The sequence below is a fragment of the Anser anser genome (assembly GCF_964211835.1).
Source record: "Anser anser genome assembly, chromosome: 21".
NCBI lineage: Eukaryota > Metazoa > Chordata > Aves > Anseriformes > Anatidae > Anser > Anser anser.
The window spans coordinates 9,563,347-9,584,022 of record NC_139742.1 but is presented as its reverse complement, the minus strand read 5'-3'; the positions used below and the strand labels follow the sequence as shown (position 1 = coordinate 9,584,022).

Here is a 20,676-nt window from a genome sequence, read left to right as displayed (position 1 = left end):
TCTCTCTCTTTTCTCTCCGAGTAGCCGGGGTAGCACACGACAAAGCTGCAATAAACTCTGCTTGAGTATTCAGGTGTTCCAACACAGCAAAACCAAAGTTTTCATATTATTACTATTAATTATTACATTAATTTCTAAGGCATCAATCTCCATACTATCTGAGACCCGTGACATAAATTTAGCACAAAATTAGCATACATTAGCTAAATTAATGTAACATACCATATGTGGCAAAAAATAACGAAACATAATGTGGAATAAATTACAATAATTTAACATTGACTCTCAGGACTTGATGAGACTGTAAATCTTCTTTAAGAACTAGGATTAAAGCAAGAAACATGAAAAAGTGGATTCATTTTACAAAGGAACAGCCTTTGCAAATGCAGCGTTTCGAAACACAGTTAATTTAGTGAAAGGTTTCATCCAATTTGCCACTTAATAGCATTGCTTTGCAATTACAACATTCTCTTTCACCCAAAGCACCTGCAGCCCTTTGCAAATAATAATTCATTTTCCCTGTGTCTCGCAGAGTATCAGCGTCCTCGGGTTTCACATGGGATGGAAACAAGCGGCAGATAAATGAAACCATTTGGCCAAGCCCGGCAGAGGCACAGCTACACCCCAGTGCTGCTGCCCCCAGTCCCGTGCCCCCATTACCCACCCGCTTGCTGCTTCTGCTCACCTGGGGCTGGGCAAAACCCCTTCCCCGCACTGCTCAAACACGGCCCTAATGTCTGCGTGCCTCTAAGGGCATGAGCACAGCGTGGAGGTGCTGGGCTGCAGGTGGCTGCCCCAGCTGGGGCTCGAGCTGCTGCCTCTCACTGCCCTCCTGCTGCTCCAAGGGGAGGTTACCTCTCGTTTTCCCCCCACTGGTTTGTTTGAGGAGGCATCTGGCTTTAATGGAGGGGATGTTTTTACCGCAATAACCATGCAGAGCTCAATTTCGCTCCTGCTGAAGCAATCCTCCCCGCTAGCTTGTGATTTAGAGCTGACAGAAAGCCCGTTCTCCGGGTCCCCATCCACCTCCAGACCATAACCCTACAACACATGGAAGCCGTTAACCTATTTCTCCATCCCCGTGCGGTCTGCCTTTCGCTCGGATGATCGGAGGAACACAAGCAGCACACGGAGCTTTATTGCAACTGCTGCACACTCACGTCTGCTGGGAAGGCACACGATTGCAATTTCCCCTCCACGTGAAGCATTTTGCTGCCATTAGCTCCGGAGAGCCACGCTCCTCCGCACCTCCAGGGGAGGGAGAGAGGAGGCAGAGTCAAGACACTGCCCTTGAAGAATGCAGCAGCGAGTATATTAGTCATAGGAAATCCATTGCTCAAGATGATGAATGCCCTTCCCTGCTCTGCTGCTGGTAGTTTTCAGAATTAAAACTGGGACACAAGTTGCAGCTCCGTAAGGACACTAATTTACGTGGTGAGCACACTGGTTGCAAACCACAGCACAGTTGGTCTGGCCTCTGGTGAGCTCTACCCTTTCCAGCTCCCCCACACCCCCAAAATTTCCTTGGCACATGACGAACCACGGATAGCACCGGCGCACACCTTCCCACTCTGTACTCTCTCCCCTGCCTCTCAGAAGCAGCCCTAAACTGCACCCCCAAGGGAAGGGAGCCCCTGTGGGATATCTGCCACCCAAGCAGAGGGGGGGGTTGTTCACCCCAGAGGGCTCAGGGATGAGCACAAGAGCCAAAAAGTAGCTGATGGGGAGGATGAGGGGACCGGTCACTCCCCAATGCTCACCTGCAGGGTAGCTTTGAACCCCCAGCTGTTTGAAGCCCAACAGAAATGTTGGTTTTCAACACGAAACCAATCCTGCACCAATTCAGAGGCAGGTAACAGCGGGGCAATTTAATCAACTGCTCCAGAACCTTTCAGCTTCAGAGCGACAAAATGCTTTAGCGGAAACATAGCAAATGAAACGTTCCCAAACTTCCGAAATTCAGATCTGTGTTTCAGACAATCAGCTGAATTATGACACAATGCCAGAAAGTGGCAATGCTGGAATTTTCTGAGGGGAAAAAAAACTTAAAATTGTGCTCGCTCCCAGTTCGTCACACATTCGATAGTATGGCAGACATTTTAAAGCTCTAGAGGTGATGAAAAATATTAATGATAATCTTAGGTGAGCAGTAAAATGCACACTCGATTTATTAACAACATCTGTGTATTTTCCACCGTTGGGATGTTGGATGGGTACAAGCTCCTCTGCAAGACATTTTTGTTGTGCTTTGCTGAAACAAGTGGAGAAAGGTTAAAACCAACAAACAGTGCCTGTACTGGAAAGAGCCTGTGAAATTCGGTAGTTATTCATCAATTTAAAACAATGCAGACTGCGATTGAAGGAACTATTATAAACCCAGGAAGGGTAGCGTAAAACCTCAGAATTATTCATCAGTCCCCAACCCAGGCCTCTGCTCGTGCTTTTTATCTTGCAAATAAGATGTCAGATCTCTGGAGGCTTAATTCAGTCTCTGCTTCCCCAATTTGGTGGACCATATATAACGATTTGCCATTAAATATCCCACATTCGCAAATTTCTACATTTATTGGCTTCATTTTAAAACATCATGGCTATCTTTTTATGTCAGCAGGAGATATGACAGAGCTCTTCGATGAAGAGAACTGACTATAAAAGGTGCTAATAAAGAAATCAATCTAACATTATAGCATGTATTTAGAATTAATTCTACCTGTTCTCCCCTATCCCCCTCCACTCCAAGCAACAGACAGCAGCTAATAATGGCAGGATCATCTGAAAAGGTATATCCCTTGATTTAAAAACTGATGTGTGTCAGGGTAATGGGATTAAAAATGAATTGCTGTTTCTAATAGCTTCCCACCAGCATCTATCTCACTGTCAGGGCTTCCCAAACAACAGAACACAAAGGCTCAGCCTGAAATTAGCCCATTCATTTTAAGACTCTTCTTAATGGTCTTCCAAATGAATTCCCGCTATTTTGCGACATAATCTTAGAATTAAATATCAGCTAATTTATTTTTTTATATACTGATGACACACGAAGGGGTTCCTCACTTAGCAACGGTGCCTCGCAGATTAAAACAAAGTGAATCCTTACGGGGAGATTGGGCTCCAGGAGCTTTCCTTGCTCTCTTAGCAAAGAGCAGCAGACACCAACCCCTCTCCCTGCCCTAAGACACAGGGCAGAACCTCATACGGGGTGCTGGCAGGATGACAGAGAGCAGAAATCCCCTTAAGGAACATCACCCCTTTCTCCCCTAGCCAAGGATCAGGACCTGCTGGGATGGCAGAGAAACCAGAGGCAGGTGGGGCTGCTGGCTCAGGCAGGCGGCACCGTTCTCAAATTTATATTCTTGTGTACTCCAGCTTGTGCTCTCAATTGACAATCATGTCCTGTTCTTAACTGCAGCCTTGACACCACTCTGTTTCTTTGCTGTACAAATCTGTCAGGGGTGCTGGCTGAGAAAGTACATAAAAGCATTTTTTTCTTCCATTTGCTTGAGTCTGAGAGTTTTTACATATCCGGAGAGAAATAAAAAGATGATGAGTCTTTGATACTCTACGGCACATCTTGTGCAAAGATCACTTAGTTTTTTCGTGGCATCTACGAAGTATCTCCTGACACTTTCGAAGGGGAGGAGGCAGTCTAGGAAAAGGTGCAGGTGGAGACAGATCCAAAATAGATGCGAGCCAGTGCCTCCCCTCCTGGCTCCTCCACTGTGCACGTGGCACAAGGAGGGCTCGGGCTAAGGCAGGGTAAACGCATCCATGCCTCATGGGTGGAAATAAGCCCTGCGGGTACCGAGGTCTGAGGAGCTCCCGATGCAGAGGGCAGCTGGCGCAGCAGATCTGATGTGCACCCAAGCCCTGATCGAGTCCAGGCTTTCCCAGTTCTGGGTGCAGACTGGGACTGGGGACTTGCAATTGCAAGAGCCATCCTCCTGGGTACCAGAGGAGATATTGGAGGAGCTAATTGCAATTTCCTCCTTCTCAGGGATTTATTAATAAACAGTGCAGGAAAATATCCTCTTTCCAATTATGACAAGTACCTTGAAGGTATAGCGTTCTTTTAAACAAACATTAGAAGCCTTATTAAATCTAAATTAAATGCTCACTAAGGGGCATTCATTGACAAAAAGTGTTTCCAAAAGTAATGAGCAGGTCACCTCACTTGTGCATTACTGCTCAACCTTGGCTTCCCTGAGAGACAGCCCCAGATAATGCACCAAATGCTCGGCTGATGAATGACTCTGACAAAATGCTCTTGACCTTAGGAGGCACTCCAAAATGATGAGCAGTTAACGATGAAAGGCTCCAGAAAGAAATTGTTTTAATTTCTGTCCATAACACACAATTTTCAAGCCATTGCTCAGGGGGAGGGGGAGAAGAGTACAAGGGAAAGAGGGAGGCAGTTGTATTTCAATATTTAACAAAAACACAGGTTAACAGCATCACCAAGAAGTGCTGTGCTTTCGGTTAAGAGATGCTATAGGGGATGCACACTGCTTCCCTAAACCCCCTCTAAATGCATGACAGACATAACCAGTGAGTCTCTCCTTGAAATCTTCCGTGGGTGTTCCTCCTAACACTCCCCACCCTCCTCAGCTTACAGCTGTCCTCATGGCCTGCCAGAAGAACCCTCCTTCCTGGCCAAGGGGACACCAGCTATGTGACATCTTGTCCCGTCCCTTCATGTTGTGCCACCCTGCATCCCTTCTCCCCAAGCTATGGCATCATCCCAGGTGTCTGAGAGAGTCCAACACCTGTTTGTCAGCCTGCAATTGCTCCAGCCCCTGAAGCACTCACTTTTCTCCCATTCTGAAGGCAATAAAAATAATGAGAAGGCTGATTGTGCCATCTGCTCCTGAAGATTTTCACCTGCTCCAACAAGGCAATTTGTTTTCCTTGACTCCATCAGCCACCATCCCCTGGGCAGCAGCAGGGAAACCCAGAAATCTGGGTGCCTTTTCCATCCCATATGGGCTTTTCCTGGTGCAGGGATCAAAGCAAGAGGTTTGCAACATGAGAAAGAGCCATCAAGGTGCATCCCTTCACCTGGAGGGACAGAGCAAAAGGAGAAGTTGGGAAAAGAGAAAGACCTGGCCTCAAAAGTCCAGCTGAGATTGACATGGAAGAGTGGTTGCAAGAGTGACGAAACCCCCATGCTCGCCAGCAAGGCTTGCCAGCAGAGCTGCAGATCCTCAGGGAACCGAGCTTGGTGACCATGGCACTATGTGCCTCCCTGGAGCACTTTGTACATGGGACCAAGTGCTCTTTGGTAAACAATACTGAAACATCACAGCTTGCCTTGGGAATACTGATGTTGCACACTTGATGCCCTGGTAACCTCAATGCTGAGAGCTCAAAGCCTCCCCCAAGGTCACCAAGAGAGGCAGTGGTTGATCGTGGTGTGACCCTTCACACCTCCCGCAGGAGCCTCCATCTCCTGCTCCTTCATCCATCTCTCCAAGGAAATGAGAGAGGTTTTTTCCTCCCTCGTAACTGAATGCAGCAAGATGTATTGGTTCAATCTAAAGGCACAGCAAATAGTCACAGGGCCTTGGCTCCAGAGGGATTTTTGGTCTTTTTTATACCAACTAATTACATTTAAACAAATTCTCACTGTTGAGCTTGTTGGAAAGTGTCAGCTCCTGTTTTTGTCATCTGGCCTCACAATGCTCATTCTGGCTGCGTTTGCCTAGCACTTTCATTAACCTTTCAGGGCATTTTGCTTATGAAACAGTGGGGGAAAAAATGTGCTACTTTGCTTTAAGTTTCAGTGCAGTTGCACTTTAACTGGCCTGTGTCCTGAGTTTTGAACTGGCCTAGTCTTCATTCTGCATGTTCATCTATGTCCACTCATTACAAAGCTAATGCCTCAGAGACATGCAATGTATACACTTCCCTCCCTCACAAAAATAATCAAAACACCTATTCTTTGCCTGAAAGGCAGGACTCCACCCTATTCCTTAAAGCATATGGTCTTTTGTGAAGGGAAAATGAAGTTGTAAAATCTTTTGGGAACCCTTCATAGCACCTAACTGTAGGCATCTAACTCAAAAATCTCAGTGGAGACCTTAATCATCTTAAGACAGAAGAGAACTGAAAGGAGTAAATGCCTCCATAGGGCTATTCTGAGTCATGGGAGACAGGGTGGAAGGACCTTGAAAAAAAATCAAGTCCATTTCCCTTCCTCCAGGCAAGATCAGCTCCACCAAAACCACTCCTGACAGATGTTTGTCTGATCTCTCCTCCAGAATTTCTTCTGCTGCTATTTTAAGCCTATCACTTTGCGAGCACAGTGAACTTGTTAAAAAAAAGAAAATAGAGGCCTCTTCCTCTCCATGGAAAATTTGAACATATCTGGTGAACTGCCTTTCCCTTCAGCCTTTTCTTCTACAGAAGCAACAAACCCTGTTCGTGTTGCTTTCCTCTATCGGGGTGATCTCTGGACCCTTCACTCTGTTCATTTCTTTTTCCGCCCCTTCCTGTGCCTGATGCCTGCCTTAGAAGCTCTCAGCTTCTCACTGGGTCCCGCCCATTTCTCTTGCTCTGCCTTCCAACTACACACAGCTAAGTCAGGAATCTAAAACAAGACTTGGCAACACCCCTTCAAGAATTATCTGAAATTGCTGTGTCTCATGCAGCCAGAAGGAGGTCAGAAAAGCCGTGCTGGTTTTGCCTCATGATTCTTCCCAGGATCTGTGAAGAATGGAGGAGATTCATGCAGGATTTCACTCTGATCTCAACATCCAAAAGGGATGAGACACCACAGGGCCGGCAGGTTTTAAAAAAAGTTTTTAAAGGCTTCTGACCTTAGGTGAGGGCTGCTAACTTCAGTCTTTCATGAGATCCATCCCTTGCTTACCAGAAGAAAATGTGCACCACTGGCAAGAGAAACTTGAAGGAGAGTGGTGCTCTCCCAAGCTCTCCTCTTGGAGCATGTTTCTCATCAAGCTCCTCTGCAGCCTCCTAGGTCTCATCCTCCTACAGTTTTGTTTCCTATTATAAGGAACAGCCAACTCCACAGCCCTGATTTATGCCCTCTGCCTCCAGGCAATAACAACCACTTCATCACTTCCTCCAAAAACACAGGAAAAACTCCTTGAAACATGTGGCTCTTCCTGACCCAACACGTAGCTGAGGATGTTCAAACCCAGAGTTTCTTTGTAGTGATGGTGATGAATGGGCTTCCGAACATTTCAGTCACAATACCTCCATCTGGTAATGTGAAAGCGAGTGGGGAAGGAAGATCTGAGGATAAGGCCATGGCACACCTCATAAGTCAGGCTATGCAGAGCCAGAACAGCCAGCTTTGAATTGCAAAGTTCCCCATGCTGGGGAAGGATGCAATCTATCTTGCAATGAAATAAACAATGGGTAGATGCTAAAACTTCTGCAAAGCTGATTTAGGGGTCCCAGAGCTGATTGTCTGTAGGGGAGCTGCCTGCTAGCATCCTGTGGGATAGATGAGCCTTTCTGAAAGCATCTCTAAACTCATTCCGGGGTCTTTCTTTTGCAAGAGAGAGGACTAAAGACAAATATTCACTCTTCTAACCCCCTGCATATGCAAGTATAAAAACAAGAGAAGGAAATAGATGTGCATGAGAAGAGAATCACCTGAGGATGAAACTGGCAGTCTGATTCAGGTGGGCTCCACCACACCTCTGGCAATCCCCTGCAACCCACCTGTGTTAGGTTGGTAAAACACATTCAGTCACTTATTGGAAGTTCAGCCTTTCTTGCTCCTGCAGGTAGAGAAGCCCCTGTGCTGCAGGTGCTGCACACTGATCCCTGGGGATGGGGACATCAGGAGCAGGACAAGGAACAGCTCCACACCATCCCTGGCCACAGCTCTGCAGCCCATTAACTGACAGCACGCAAAAGAAGGGCTCAGTGCAGAGCTGCAGAAGCATCCATTTGAAGCTTCATTTCAGCTGCTAAAAATATGCAAGAGCTGTGTCTCTCCTTCATGGTTTTCCCCTTACAAGACAAAAACCCTCCTGCTAATGGCTTGTAATCTCTCTGCCATTCCTAGTGGCAAAGAGCTGGTGAGTCTCAAAGGGCAAGGGAGCTGACTTCTGCTACTTCTGCTCTCACAGATGGGAAACATTAGCACTGACGGCTTGAGCTGCACAATATGTTTTGCTCTGCAAGGAGAGAAGATGGTGCTGCAGGAACAGCACAAACGAAACCGCAGAGCAGTGCAAGCCACCAGCTCAGAGCTGAGCAGGGAGGGAGCTCTGTCCTCGCTGGTCCCCTGGCAGCAACCTGGCTCAACCCTCTGCCTTCTGCCCAGCATCTCCCCTACCCCAGCAGGGAGGCTCCTCCTGCCCAGCAGAGCCTTCCCGAGGGCTGCAGTCATCCGGAGGTGGTGCTGGGCCATCGCTGCACAGAAGGATGAGCTCGAAGTAATCTCCTCCAGCAAGATATGGAGGCAGGCTTTTGGCCGGGATCCAGGTTTTTTATTAATATCCCAGGCTGGGGGAAGGGAAAGCTGTTCTTCCTTTCATACAGAAAGAGCTGAGAAGGGGGGAGAGACATTTCTGCTTGAGCTTCCCGCAGCCTCCAGGCTTTTGCTGCCCTGGAGGGTGTCTTGTGGGCATGTTTGCGGGTCAGCAGGAAGGCGTGGAGTGATGAATATTGACCATGGAAGGACGTGTGTAAAATTCCTTTTTCATTATACACACTGGTAGCTGGAACTGAGGGGAGGAAGTTTGCTTATTTATTTTTAATCCTAGCTTGTGAAGGCACCTGACTCCTGGAGCAAGTGCTCCAGCCAAAGCAAAGAAACTGCAGAATTCTGGCCAGCTTGGGGAGTTTTAGGATGGAAAGCGCTGTTATCATCTCTGCTCTGTGCCCAGGGGTGCAGCACGTGGCCAAGAAGGGAGGTTTCATCCCCAAAGGCTGCTCAGCCAGCCCACAGTTCCCCACAGGGATCAATTTGTGCCTTAATTTGAGCATCAGAGCTTCAGCCATGGCAAACAATCTCTGCCAATTATTTGTTTTAAGGCAGCCAAGATGCCCCAAAGCCTCCATAAGAAATTTTAAACGCAGAACTGCTAGTCAAAAAGGAAGGATTTGGGGATTAACAGAAATATTAACAGCAGGAGAGAGGCGGAGGATGGTCCCATGCACTCCAACTTCTGCAGGTAATCAGGTAATGTTTATTTTTAGGCTATTTTTAACCTTTTCCTTTTTTTTTTTTAAACAGAGGTTGGGGGTAAGGCTCTAGACTGTCACAGATGACACCACTAATTTGGATTTCAGGAGGCCCTCAAGGAAGATCTCTGGTGACAGCTCTGTTTTTATTTAGCTACTAAAAAAGCCAAGGAGATAGAGGAGAGCCCCGAGGGCAGAGCAGGAGGACAGACCCACAGCCAGCCCTGGACAGGCAAGCCCAGGTGCATTGCATGGAAAGTTCATCTCCAAGGAGCATAAACCAAGGTGACACCGGGAAGCAGGCACCCTACCTTTGGAAAATGTCACCTCATTCCAGGAGCATCATGTTAAATCACATAAGCCCTCCTTCACAGGGACTCGCGTTTCCCATGGCAGCCACAACAGCGTTTTGGATGCAGAGGGGCTGCTTCCCTGCTCTGGAAGGCACCAGGATGCCCCTGCCATCCTGCACCTCCCCGCTTCGCTTCCCACTGCCTGCACAAGGGAGGCAGAAAAAGCACACTCCTCCTTACAGGGCCTTTGTGGACTGTGAGATTTAATTTGCCTTTCTGGGGGATCAGCTCCTCTCCTCTCAGCAGCTCCATATGATTAACCAGTTTGAATTTTCATAATGCCATCACTCATTCAACGGATACATAATGGGCTCTTGCTGAAATGAGGCTTTCACATACAAACAGCATTTAATCTAGGCTTAGTACTTCTTCCTCACAGTTAAATGCTGCACCTTTATTTTGTCATCTCCAGCAGCAGCACATCGCACTCCCCTGCCTAAGCACACTAAAGCCACCAAACACCAGAAACCCAGGATCTTAATGAGCAAACAACCAAGCCCCAGCCAAAGTCCCAAGTTACCCAGGCAGAGAGCACAGTTGTGCTTGTAAATAAGTTGCAAGCAACAGACAGAACAGCATTTTTTAAAAAAAATGTCTGCAGGAACAGGAGCACATTTTCTGCTCCTGTGTGCCCATACTGCTTGTGACATGGAAAAGACACATCCCAGGCCAAGTCTCAGCTCCAGGAGGCTGAACCTGTAAGTGAGCTGCTTTGAAATCAGTGCTCACAGGGCTGGGAAGGGCACGTTGCCACCCCTCCTGCTGCCCCTCCAGCTCCCCAGGGAGTTCGGGGCAGGAAAGCAAAATTGGAAAAACAAGTAAAATCTTCTACCACTCATTAACCACGCTTTTGAGTTTATTCTCACCAGCGAGCATCTGTGCTTACAACAACCCCCTGTCCAAATACAAGGGAGATGTTTGGCTTAGAGCTGTTACAAAGAGCCAGACAGTTCAAATTATACAGCTAGTTTGTACTACTCAGAGACTCCTCTTCAGTCACTTTTACAGGCTTTAATAGCTATGATTCCTAACCCATCCCTTGTTTTTTACATGACAGCATGTATTTAAATATATGTACACAGTTTCTCTACAACAAAGCCCGAGTTCTTGAGAAGCAAACCCTGTTGTTAAAGATCCCAACATTTGTCTTGAGCATCAGCATATTGTTATGTTTTTTTTTTTAAAACCACATTTTTTCAGCACTGAGACCCAGAAGTGGTCAGAAGGGTGGGAGTGCATCCTAGCCTGCAGTCCTGATGCAGGCTGGATTCTCAGGGCTGGCATGAGGCTGTAGCTCTTGCCTGATTGCAGGGAAATGCGAGCCTGCTCGGCAGAAGTCAATACTAAAAGCACAAGTTCACCCTGCCCTTAATGGCTTGTTATACCAGCAAAAAGTTTGTGCCCAGCAGTGCATGAAGATTTCTTGCAGATTTTTCTCAGTGCCAACCTTTAAAAATTGTCTCATTTTCTGAGCTCCTCAGGCTCATCCCCGTTTCACAAACAAGAGCTGCTTCATTTCCCACGAGCGTTCCCACTCCCCACCCTGCCCACTGTGTTCTCTCCACAAGGCTCACACATGCCCACCGCCTCTCCATCCCCAGCCCTGCCGTCCCACACCTCTCAGCCCTCTCATCACCGAGGGAATGAAATCCACCAAGCAGTGGAATTGCTCCTCACTGTCCTCATCCCCAGCTCCAGCAGCACCTGCACTCGATTCAGCACTTCAACCTCTCACCCAAGCCTTCTGTCTGCACATACCTCATTTTTCAGTGCACCAGGCAATTTCAGATCAGTCTCTTCCACCTTGCACTGAGACAATTCAGTCCCCAGGTCCTTATTTAGGAGGCTCTTAAAGCAGTGACCACATTATGTATTCCCCCCCTTGTCCATTGAACTACAGCTCTGCTGTCCGCTCTGACAGGGCTATGGGCTTTACTTCCATGAGATAAAGGAGTCTGCTTTCCTGCCCCGATAAAATAGCACTGGTTGCACAAGGAAGAGGTGTCACTAGATCAGATCAGCCCATAATACATGGCAGTATCTGAGATGAGCCACTACTTCAAGTTAGAGACTGCAAACCCAGGAGTCAGACTCGAGAGGAAAACAAGCCAGCAAGTTATGCTTTCAAATGTGTTTGGACCTACTAATTCAGCAGCTGCATTTTCAAATCCAGCAGCAGCAGGAGGCAGAGGCTGCATGGCATGAGTATGCATTGGGCCTGCAGGATCCCAGGAAAGTCTTGCAAAAAAAACTCCACACTGAATCACTCCAGGCCAAATAAATGTTGAACAACAAATGCTGTGAGCACAGGACAAGTTACTGCTGCTGTGGCCAACACAGTGAACTGCTCCATGGGTACCTTCAGAGCATCAGCTCCTGCAGCTGGAGGGATGTCTGGTGGGACTAAGAGAGAACCAGAATTGCCCCAAGTAGCTTGCAAGAGACATTACACTGGCCAGTTCTGCAAGATCAGCAACCTCTGCTCTGTAATAATCCCTCAGCTGGAAGTACAAAGTTCCTGCTTAGTGTCCTGGAGAGCAGCACAATGGAAAGAGCAAATTACAGAAGCCAGGACAAAGGCTGGGAGAGAAGTGTGCAAGGAACAGTCTATTAATACCTGCCTGTGCTGTCATTGGCTTTAATCAACATTAACAATCCCTCACTGTCAAGAGCATTTCCACTCACCCTCTAATTTTAAATAATTATTATAATAAGGATTCTACTAGAAAATGTTAGAAACAAATTCCTTGTCACTGAAACTGTCTAGGAATTGAAAAACAAACCAGCAGAGGATTTTATCAAGCACACATGCAAAAGAAAAGAACATTAGCTACCGCACTGGAAAAAAAACATTACTTGTCATAATATATTAGGTGTTTCATTACACATCCTGCTGAAGCTGCTAACGCATGGAAACCCAGCTAGTGTGTGGGAAGGAGAGACCTGAAGAGTCAACTTCTTCTAGGGCAAATAAGATTCGTTCACTTTGTCCTGCTCGAATGAAACAACCATCAGAAGGACAGACTTCTAGCTCAGGAACTCGAGGATCACTTTTTTGGGTGCCTGGGAAGCCACCCACCCAGCTGCACGCAGCTCGTGAGGGTGTGAAATCCTTGACGCACATCAGCATCACCCATCTCTGAGTTAATTTTGGGCATTGACTTTTCTCTCATTACTTTAATTCCATCTTAAGGACATCCTTGCCTTTGAACTATTGCTGCTGTAACGCAGCTTCATGGGGCTGGAAACTCTGTGCCAGGAGGGGAGTAGTAGTGCAAGCCTAATTAAGACAGAGGAAGAAAGGCTGTAGTCTCCCTGATCAATTAATCGATTTCTCAGTCACATAGCACACTGATGGGGGCTGCCCAGTGAGCTGGGCAGTTGGGCTGTCCAGGGAAATGAAGCATGAGCCCAGCACAGCAAAATATTTCTAGGCTGCAACAGGAGGCCCTCCCCAGCACCCCCACGCCCACTTTCCTTACCCCACCACCACTTGACTCCCAGGGCAGACACCCTGCAAGGATGCTCATTTTAGGAAAAAAAATGTATTTAGCTCTGTTTTAGAGTTGCAAAGCACAAGAACTGGTTTGTCTCTATTCCTTCCCTCTCCCTAGGAAGTCTGGATGGAAAACGAAACCAATTAGTTGCATAAAAACAGAACTGCAACATAAATTTAATTATTTAAGTACTGTAAAAAATACCAGAAAAAAGTGGTGGCTGCAAATGTTGCTCTCTACAGAGAGACAGAATTTTGTCATTAAGAATAACCACGATGTACAATTTTCCACTGGTGCTACCAAAGGTGTTTAAGTACTTCCCCACATAGCACAGCAACAAGATTACAATATAGACAAGATCACCCTTCCCATTTCATTAAGCATGGACATGAATCCCAGAGGCGATAACAGTTTGCTTAAAACCAGAAAAAAACAGGAAAGAACCATAAATCTCAACTCAGTTTCCTTTTAGCTTTTCCACGGGCTCAGCTCTGTTCCTAAAGAGCTACTCTTTATGTGCCACCAGCTTCTCCTCTGCATTTTACTGTCCTTGAAAACAGGGACTCCTAGCTTTGGCTTAAATTTATTATTGATAATAAAATAAATAAGCAATCATTGCAAAAAGCCCTAAAAGGCTTTCATGCTTAATTTAAATGCACCAGTATAACATTTGGAATAATCTCATGAATAGATGCAGAAACTAAGATCACGTAAAATAACATCAGCAAATTATCTAGTTGCCAACACAACTTTCTGATAATAAAAGGCAGCTCAGGACAATTTACCATTGTTTAAGTTAATTTATTTATCTGCACATAATAGCAGCACAGCCCTAGGGAAAATACAGAGGGGGAAATAATTGGAGTTGATTTATTTGTATTTGTTTGCTCTGAATTGGAGCAAAATAAGAAAGGTAGAATATTTTACAGAAAAACATTCCACGAAGAAACGATATTCTTTTGAAGGAGCTGGTTTTTGGTTGTGAGTTGCCCACCAGGTTCTTCGGAAGGCAGAAAGGAAATTGGGCAGCAGCTGTCCCACAGGCACCAGGGAACAGCCGTTCCCCTTCCCAAAGGGGCAAGATCCATTCTTTCATTCAATAAATCCATTTTTTTGCTGCCAAAAAATCATGATTTTTGTAGAAAGGCTATTTTCCTGCTAAAATGCCAACCCAATCTGGAAATAACAGAGCAGGCCCTGCTAGTGGGAAGTTTGAAAAGGTTAAAGAAAGCCTGAAAGGGGTTTGGAAACACATGGCCACCTCTATGGGAAAGAAAATGCATCATTTCAGAGGTAAAACACAACCACCTGGGCTCTGCAGCCCACCAGACATGTTTTTTTTAGAGCATGCAGAGAAGATGCATGTCTTCACCTGCTGCAGGCTTGACAGGAACACAAGATTTGGGGAGAAGAACAGAAAAGCTCATTCTATATTCAAGACTTGATGCATTAAAGACACCTATTTGCAGAGGAAACAGAGAAAGGTTCCTGCACACATCGTGGTATTTGAACTGATTTTCTCAGAGAAGAAAGTATCCTCCAAACTGACTGCTTTTGGCTGGACTTTCTTGTAAACCCAGATCAGATTTAGACTGAGAAAGATGTACATGAATTTCAGAAAAGCAGAAGGCAGTGCTCCCTTAATTGCCAAGCTGGGAATCTGGTGACAAAACCAAAAAAAGAATGAAATCTGACATGTAATTTTGGATTAGAACTTAGCAAAAAACCCTCCTACTTAGCTCCTTGCTGCAGAAGCTTGCCATATGAGAGCATGTCATTGCTCCTGAGCTGGAAGAGATGCTGCCAAAACGCTCACCAGAATCACCAGTAGGGCAGCACAGGCTGCTCCTGTCTCCCCTGGGAGAACTGGGATCACCCAAGCCCTGTGTGGCTCCTGGCTTTAATTCCACCACCACAGCACAGTCTGCAAGCACTTGGCTTTCTATCTAGAAAGAGGTCACCTTAAAAAAAAGAGCAGGACCACACACTTAATATTTTGCTAAAGTCTTGCTTCTGCATTGAAATCTTCACATGAGCAGTAAGACAAGTTTATTCGTCTAAATCCCATGCCACTGCTGATTCCCTCTGTCCCCACCCAGCCCCATCCCAAAGCTGGGTAAGGGCCAGAGGGGATTTGGGAGGGGATTTGCTCTCCACCTCTGCAGGGCCCCCATCGAGTGCCCTCTCCAACAGCACACAGCTTCAAGCCAGCCTCATTTCTGCTGCTGCTCAGCTGTGCACTTGGGAACTCAAAGCTGTAAACCCTTTCAACAGTATGTTTGTTGTTTTCCTTCCACTGTTATCCATTTAACATCTTTATACATCAAAGCAGGCTATTTATAGTTGCCTTCTGGAGGCAGATCTGAACGTCTCCTTTGGCTGTAGCAGGAACTCTTAGCCATAGGCCACATCAAGCGAGCACACAAACTGAGAAAGATCTGTCTTTATGTTGCAAAGAGGGCTACTCTTTCAACTCTGCCTATAGACAAAGCCAAGCAGGAGCAAGGAACCCAATTCTCCCAGGGACTCTCTGCCTCATCTGTGAAAACAAAGTGCCTCGCATTTTCCTAGCACTAGGCTCTGCTCTAAGTTTTGTCTTGGCAAGAACATTTCATTGCCAGACTGCCAAGGCTGAGATTGCCATTAATGATTTAATTTGTACACAGCTTCTCAAATTGTTTGGGCCTAATTATTCCACTAGGTGGACCTGCTACTATTTGCAGTGCCATGTGCCACTAAAGGGCTGGTGGTCACTGCCCTGGGACAGGTCTCAGGGAGCAGGAAGACGGCCCCAACACAGAGCAGCTCTGAGCAGTCCTGGCTCAACATCCTAGAGCATCAAAGTTGCATTACAATTTCTTCCTTGGTCCCACATCACCATCAGATCTATGGGGAAACAATTCCCTCCAGTCCTTTGCTTTAATTGTGTGTTACAACACCATTTAAATTAAGCTATGGCAAGACCCGCACACAGCTGCCGTGGGGTGCTCCCAGGGCTGCCTCTCCCCTGCCTGTTATTGAGCAGAAAAACACAACAGGAAAAAAATTTGCAGACTCTGTGGTTTGCCTTGTTTTTGTGTCAACCCAGCCACACTTTCCCTGGGAACAGCTGCAGTGCTGCAGGATGGATGTCCATCTAAACAAGACAGCAATCTCTGTTGCCTTTGGCATGTAGGTAAGCTGCCCCATTGGCATTCCTGTTCCCCATCCATCTGAGAGATGCAGATGGCAGGCCTCATCAATATTTTATTGACCTCTGCCACCATCTAAAATCCCCAAGCAGTTTAGTTTCTGCTTTCCTAAGTCTACTGAAATAGAAAGTTTACCCAGAGTGATTTTTCAGCCAAGATGACTGAAGACGGAGTCCTCAACTGAACTCCCTCCACTCTCCGATGGCACAGCCATTTTCAGCTCTTTTTACTTGAAAGTACAGAAGAAATAAAAGGACTGGGCTCTCAGACACGCAGGTGAGCACAGTTGATCTCTACCAGTCAGGTGCCTGGACCAGCACAGGGACTGCTGGAGCCCGGCTGAGTGTTACTAGGAGGGAACAAACACAGAGCTGGTTCCTGTGACATCCCAGGGCCCATCCAGAGAAATGAGCAGTCCAGGGAGCCTGTGCAAGTTAACTCCAAGCTGCTTTCAAGTCTTAGAGAACCCTACGGCTTGAGCAAGAGTAAAAGCACTCACAGTGTTATTAAATGCAACTAAGAGAGGGTTTAATGCCATGCCTAGGCTGATGCTGCCAAGGGCAGCTGGGGTGCGTTTAGCACAGGCTGTTGCTAATGGGCTGGAAGCCTGGCACCACGGGGATGTACACACAATGTGCTCAGCACCTGGGTGTCCCTGCTCTGACCATGCTGGTGATGAATGCACACCCAGACTGGAGAGAAGCCAGCCCACCTTGCTGCTGCAGAGGCAGCCCTCACCTATCCCTTAAGATCACATCACCACCAGCAATCAAAGGCTGGAGGATGGACATCAGAGGTGGCTCTGGAGAGGCGCAGTTCATTCCCTGACACAGCACCCCCAAACTCAGGAGGCAGGCACCAGCAGAACCAATGTCTATGGGCTGCACCCTCCAGACAAGGGCTCCCACATCTCTGCCCAGCTTTAGAAATCGAGCAAGAAAAGCAAAGCGACACAGCCAAGGTCACACAGACAGTGGAGATGCCAGGTACTCACCAAGACGCAGGGCTCCTCTTTGGTCCGACTATCAAACAGCAATCACCCCCTGCAGCCTGGGCCCAGGCACAGCTCCAGCTCTCTGGTCAGAGGCAAACTCCCACCCCCAGGAGCTAGGCTCTGCTTCTGGGGGGGGTATTTCACTGCTTATGCCAAGCGGGAGCTAATTAGCCTCCTTTCTCACCAATTTCCTTCTCACCTGTTTCTTTTGCTGATCAGGTACCCTCTCAGCCTGTTCAATTAGCACCCTCTCCTCATGGGGTGAGGGTGGAGGGGATGCCTTGCCAGCAGAGATTTAACCCTTCACTGAAACCCATCCGGAAAGCCCACAGGCACCAAAATGCCCCTCTCCCCTTGCACCCGTGGCAATCAGGCTTTGGTACTGGGGGTCCTGCCCTGCTCACCGTGATGGTTCCTTGGCTGCATGGTTACAGTTCCCAGCTGGCATTTACTTCTCAAGGCAACACCGATTTTATAAACTTACACCTCTTATGCCAACAGGAGCAATTTTGTGCTTTGTCAGATTTGCGCAGCATCAAGCAGAAGGTTTGATGCAGGAGATGGGGAATTACTTGATTAATTACTTACACAGACCTCCCTGAGATGTCTGGACACTGAAAAGAACTGCTTTCTTTTTTTTTATTTTGTCCTTTACAGCTTAAGATTCTGCATAGCGTCTGCTGATGAATGGTAATTCATGAAGCCCCCATAATTTAATCTCCTGCAACCATCTACCCACATCTTGAGCACTGCCAACAAGAAATGTTGTTTATGCAACTGTGGCAATTTATGTTCATAGGGATGCTCTAGGGCATCCTGAATAATCTAATCTTTAGATGTGATTTGTATACACATTAATGCATGTGTCTTTATAGACAGCACCTTCGTCTCTTCAGCTAGACGTTAAATTGACTAAAACACAGCCCCCAGAACCCAAACCCAGTTCCTCTTGAAAACCTGTGGATGCTGGTGTTTGCTGGTCTGTCCGCAGGGATCCCTGTGCTGGTGGCTCGCCACCAGGTAGATCAGGAGGCCACCAACTGGGGTTCGTTGTGTGGCAAGGAGCTGTGCTGAGCCCCATCCTGGCTGTGCGCTGAGCCCCTGGGCAAGCACGGCGCACCGTAGCAGCATCCCTCCGCAGCTCCGCTCCTCGCATTTTCCCTGAAATAATTATCTAGAATCCAAAACCTGATCAACGAGTGGGTGACGTGGCCCAAGAAAAATACACAGCTGGGAATGCACCAGTACGTCTGATTTCTCCAACTCGCGTTATAATCCTACATCATACTTTATAATGACTCACCCTCCGTCTGTGTTTTTGCGCTCCTGAAATATATTAATGTCAGCTTCTTTGCCCAGTGCTGGGCATTAAAGGCACTGCTGGATTTGAACTGTAATCCTTGAAGCAGAAGTGTAATCCAAGCAGGACGAGCGCGCGTGTGTATAACTGGCCAAAACACCAGATTAAAGGGGCAGCATCTGCCTCAAAACCTCCTCAGGAATTCCTATGCTGCTCAGTGCGAGGGGATGAAACAACTCAGTAGTTTAATTTTCATTTCAAACTAACCCAAATCCGCATTTCTCATCTTCTCCCTGAATTTTGGGGAGGATTTCAGGAACCCATTGGGCAGGTTCTCCCTCCCCTGCACACGGCTGCTCCTATGCCCCAGTTTGCTCTGCTGTGGGGGCAGGCAGGGTCCCACATCCCAGGGACATGAGACCCCATCCCAGCCCTGCTCTCGTGAGGTTTGCAGTGAAAGGCACCAAAAATCAGGGGCGATTTTCTTGGCACTTGCACGTCCCTCCCAGGTTTCGGGTTGGCAGGAGGAACGATGAGTGAGAGGCGCCTGCAGTTTGGGGAGGCAGCGGGCCCGGGTGGAACAGCTTTCAATTATCACGAGCCTCAGACACGGTAATGAAAATAGCGTCCTGCAGAGCTGCAGCCTCTACCAGCAAGGACAGCTTCTCGGCGCAGGCAGCACCCCGTGGTTTCTCAGCTGTGGGGCTGCGTATCCTGCCTGCACGTCCCCACGTCGGGCTGCAGACACGGCCACGAAAGAGGACAAACTCCCTGAAGCAGAAGGGACGGGGCATATTTGCACCAGCTGAAGGTCTGGCTGCTGGGTGCCGTGCTCTTGCTGGATCTAGGCACTGGTGGCTGTTGCCTGCACCTTTAGGAACAGATGCCGCCCCATGCTGGAGCTCCTCTCTCCCCATGCAGGAGCAGGGATTGCCCTGCTCCAGGGTTTATTCTCCTGGGTCAGAGACTGTAAGCCAGAGCCCCAGAGAAAAACCACTTGGTTTTCCATGCACCCTGTGCCTTCCCCACCTCCACCACCTCCCTGAACACTGTCCCTGGCCGCAGGGTAGCAGCAGAAGCACCCATCTGCACATCCTCATCAGTCGCTTTTTGTCTCCTTGTCCGTGCTCCTCCTGGCACCCTCATTTGCAATTTCCCCATGTTTTTGCTCTGTTTCCCTGGACTATAAATCAAACACCCGAGAAAGGCAAGCTGGGCTGACAGAAGACATCAGCAATAAGCCAGACAAGACAAGAGATACCATGGCAGCAGAAAACAGGACAGTGCTTTAATAATAGCATCTATTTTATTTATCATGCCATCTAAAAGTTCTTGCCGTCTGCGTCTGAATACTGAGTGCCAGGGGATGGGAAGGACAGCTGGAATATAATAAGAGCTGACCTGAGCTGTTGTGAGGAGCTGAAACAAAAGATGAATAGGGAAGAGCCTGAACGATAAAAAATAACCTCAATAATACAGGTCTTCAGGTGCTGCCTGCTCTTTCTCAAATCTTTCGTGGCTGATGCACAGCGATCCAACACCACCTCCGGACCTGCCTCGCCATTTGGGGTTGACATCTGGGATGGGGTTACTGGGTACTCCATTATACCTGGTACTATTACTTGCACCAGGGCCACAAGGGTGTAAAATGCCACCGTTGATCAAGGGAATCTACCACATGCTTAGCATGGAAGAAAGGGAAAACCCAAAGGGCCACTGTATGGCCACCAGACCCCTCAGGCTTACAAACCTTCCTGGAAGGACACGCGTGGCCCAGACCCACTCCCCCAAAGCATTGTCCTCAAGCTTTGCTGCTGCCTGGCACACAGCAAAATGGAGCAGGACCTTCTAAATATAGAGGTTTTCTAATGGCTGCAAGTGGTGAAAATATCCCGGCTCCATTTATCTTTGCAGGGGAGCACTATGGGGATTTAATAATTAAACTGTGCGCATCCAGTTGCTATGGAGCTCTTACCAGTCCCTGCATCCATCATCCAGAGGAAAGTGGGTCAGTGTAGCTTTTCGCAGCCACCGGTTCCCAAATCTGGTTCCTTCCTCCCAGACCATTGCATTGGTGGAGGTGACCACGGACTGCAGCAGGCTCGGTGCTGGGTGGGATCCCACAGGGGGGCCCAGCAGCATTTTGGGGCTCCTGGTCTCATGGCTATAGCATGGACGA

At 47.6% G+C, this 20,676-nt stretch overlaps 1 long non-coding RNA gene across 1 annotated transcript in view; it reads right to left on the bottom strand.

Moving 5' to 3' along the window:
• The window catches only part of LOC310885114, a 19,857-nt gene extending 1,944 nt beyond the window's left edge, over nucleotides 1-17,913 (bottom strand). Inside the window, exon 1 of the long non-coding RNA XR_014574560.1 lies at nucleotides 17,198-17,913. This is a non-coding gene — a long non-coding RNA (uncharacterized lncRNA). The remainder of the gene's footprint in view (nucleotides 1-17,197) is intronic.
• Nucleotides 17,914-20,676: the final 2,763 nt, after the last annotated feature.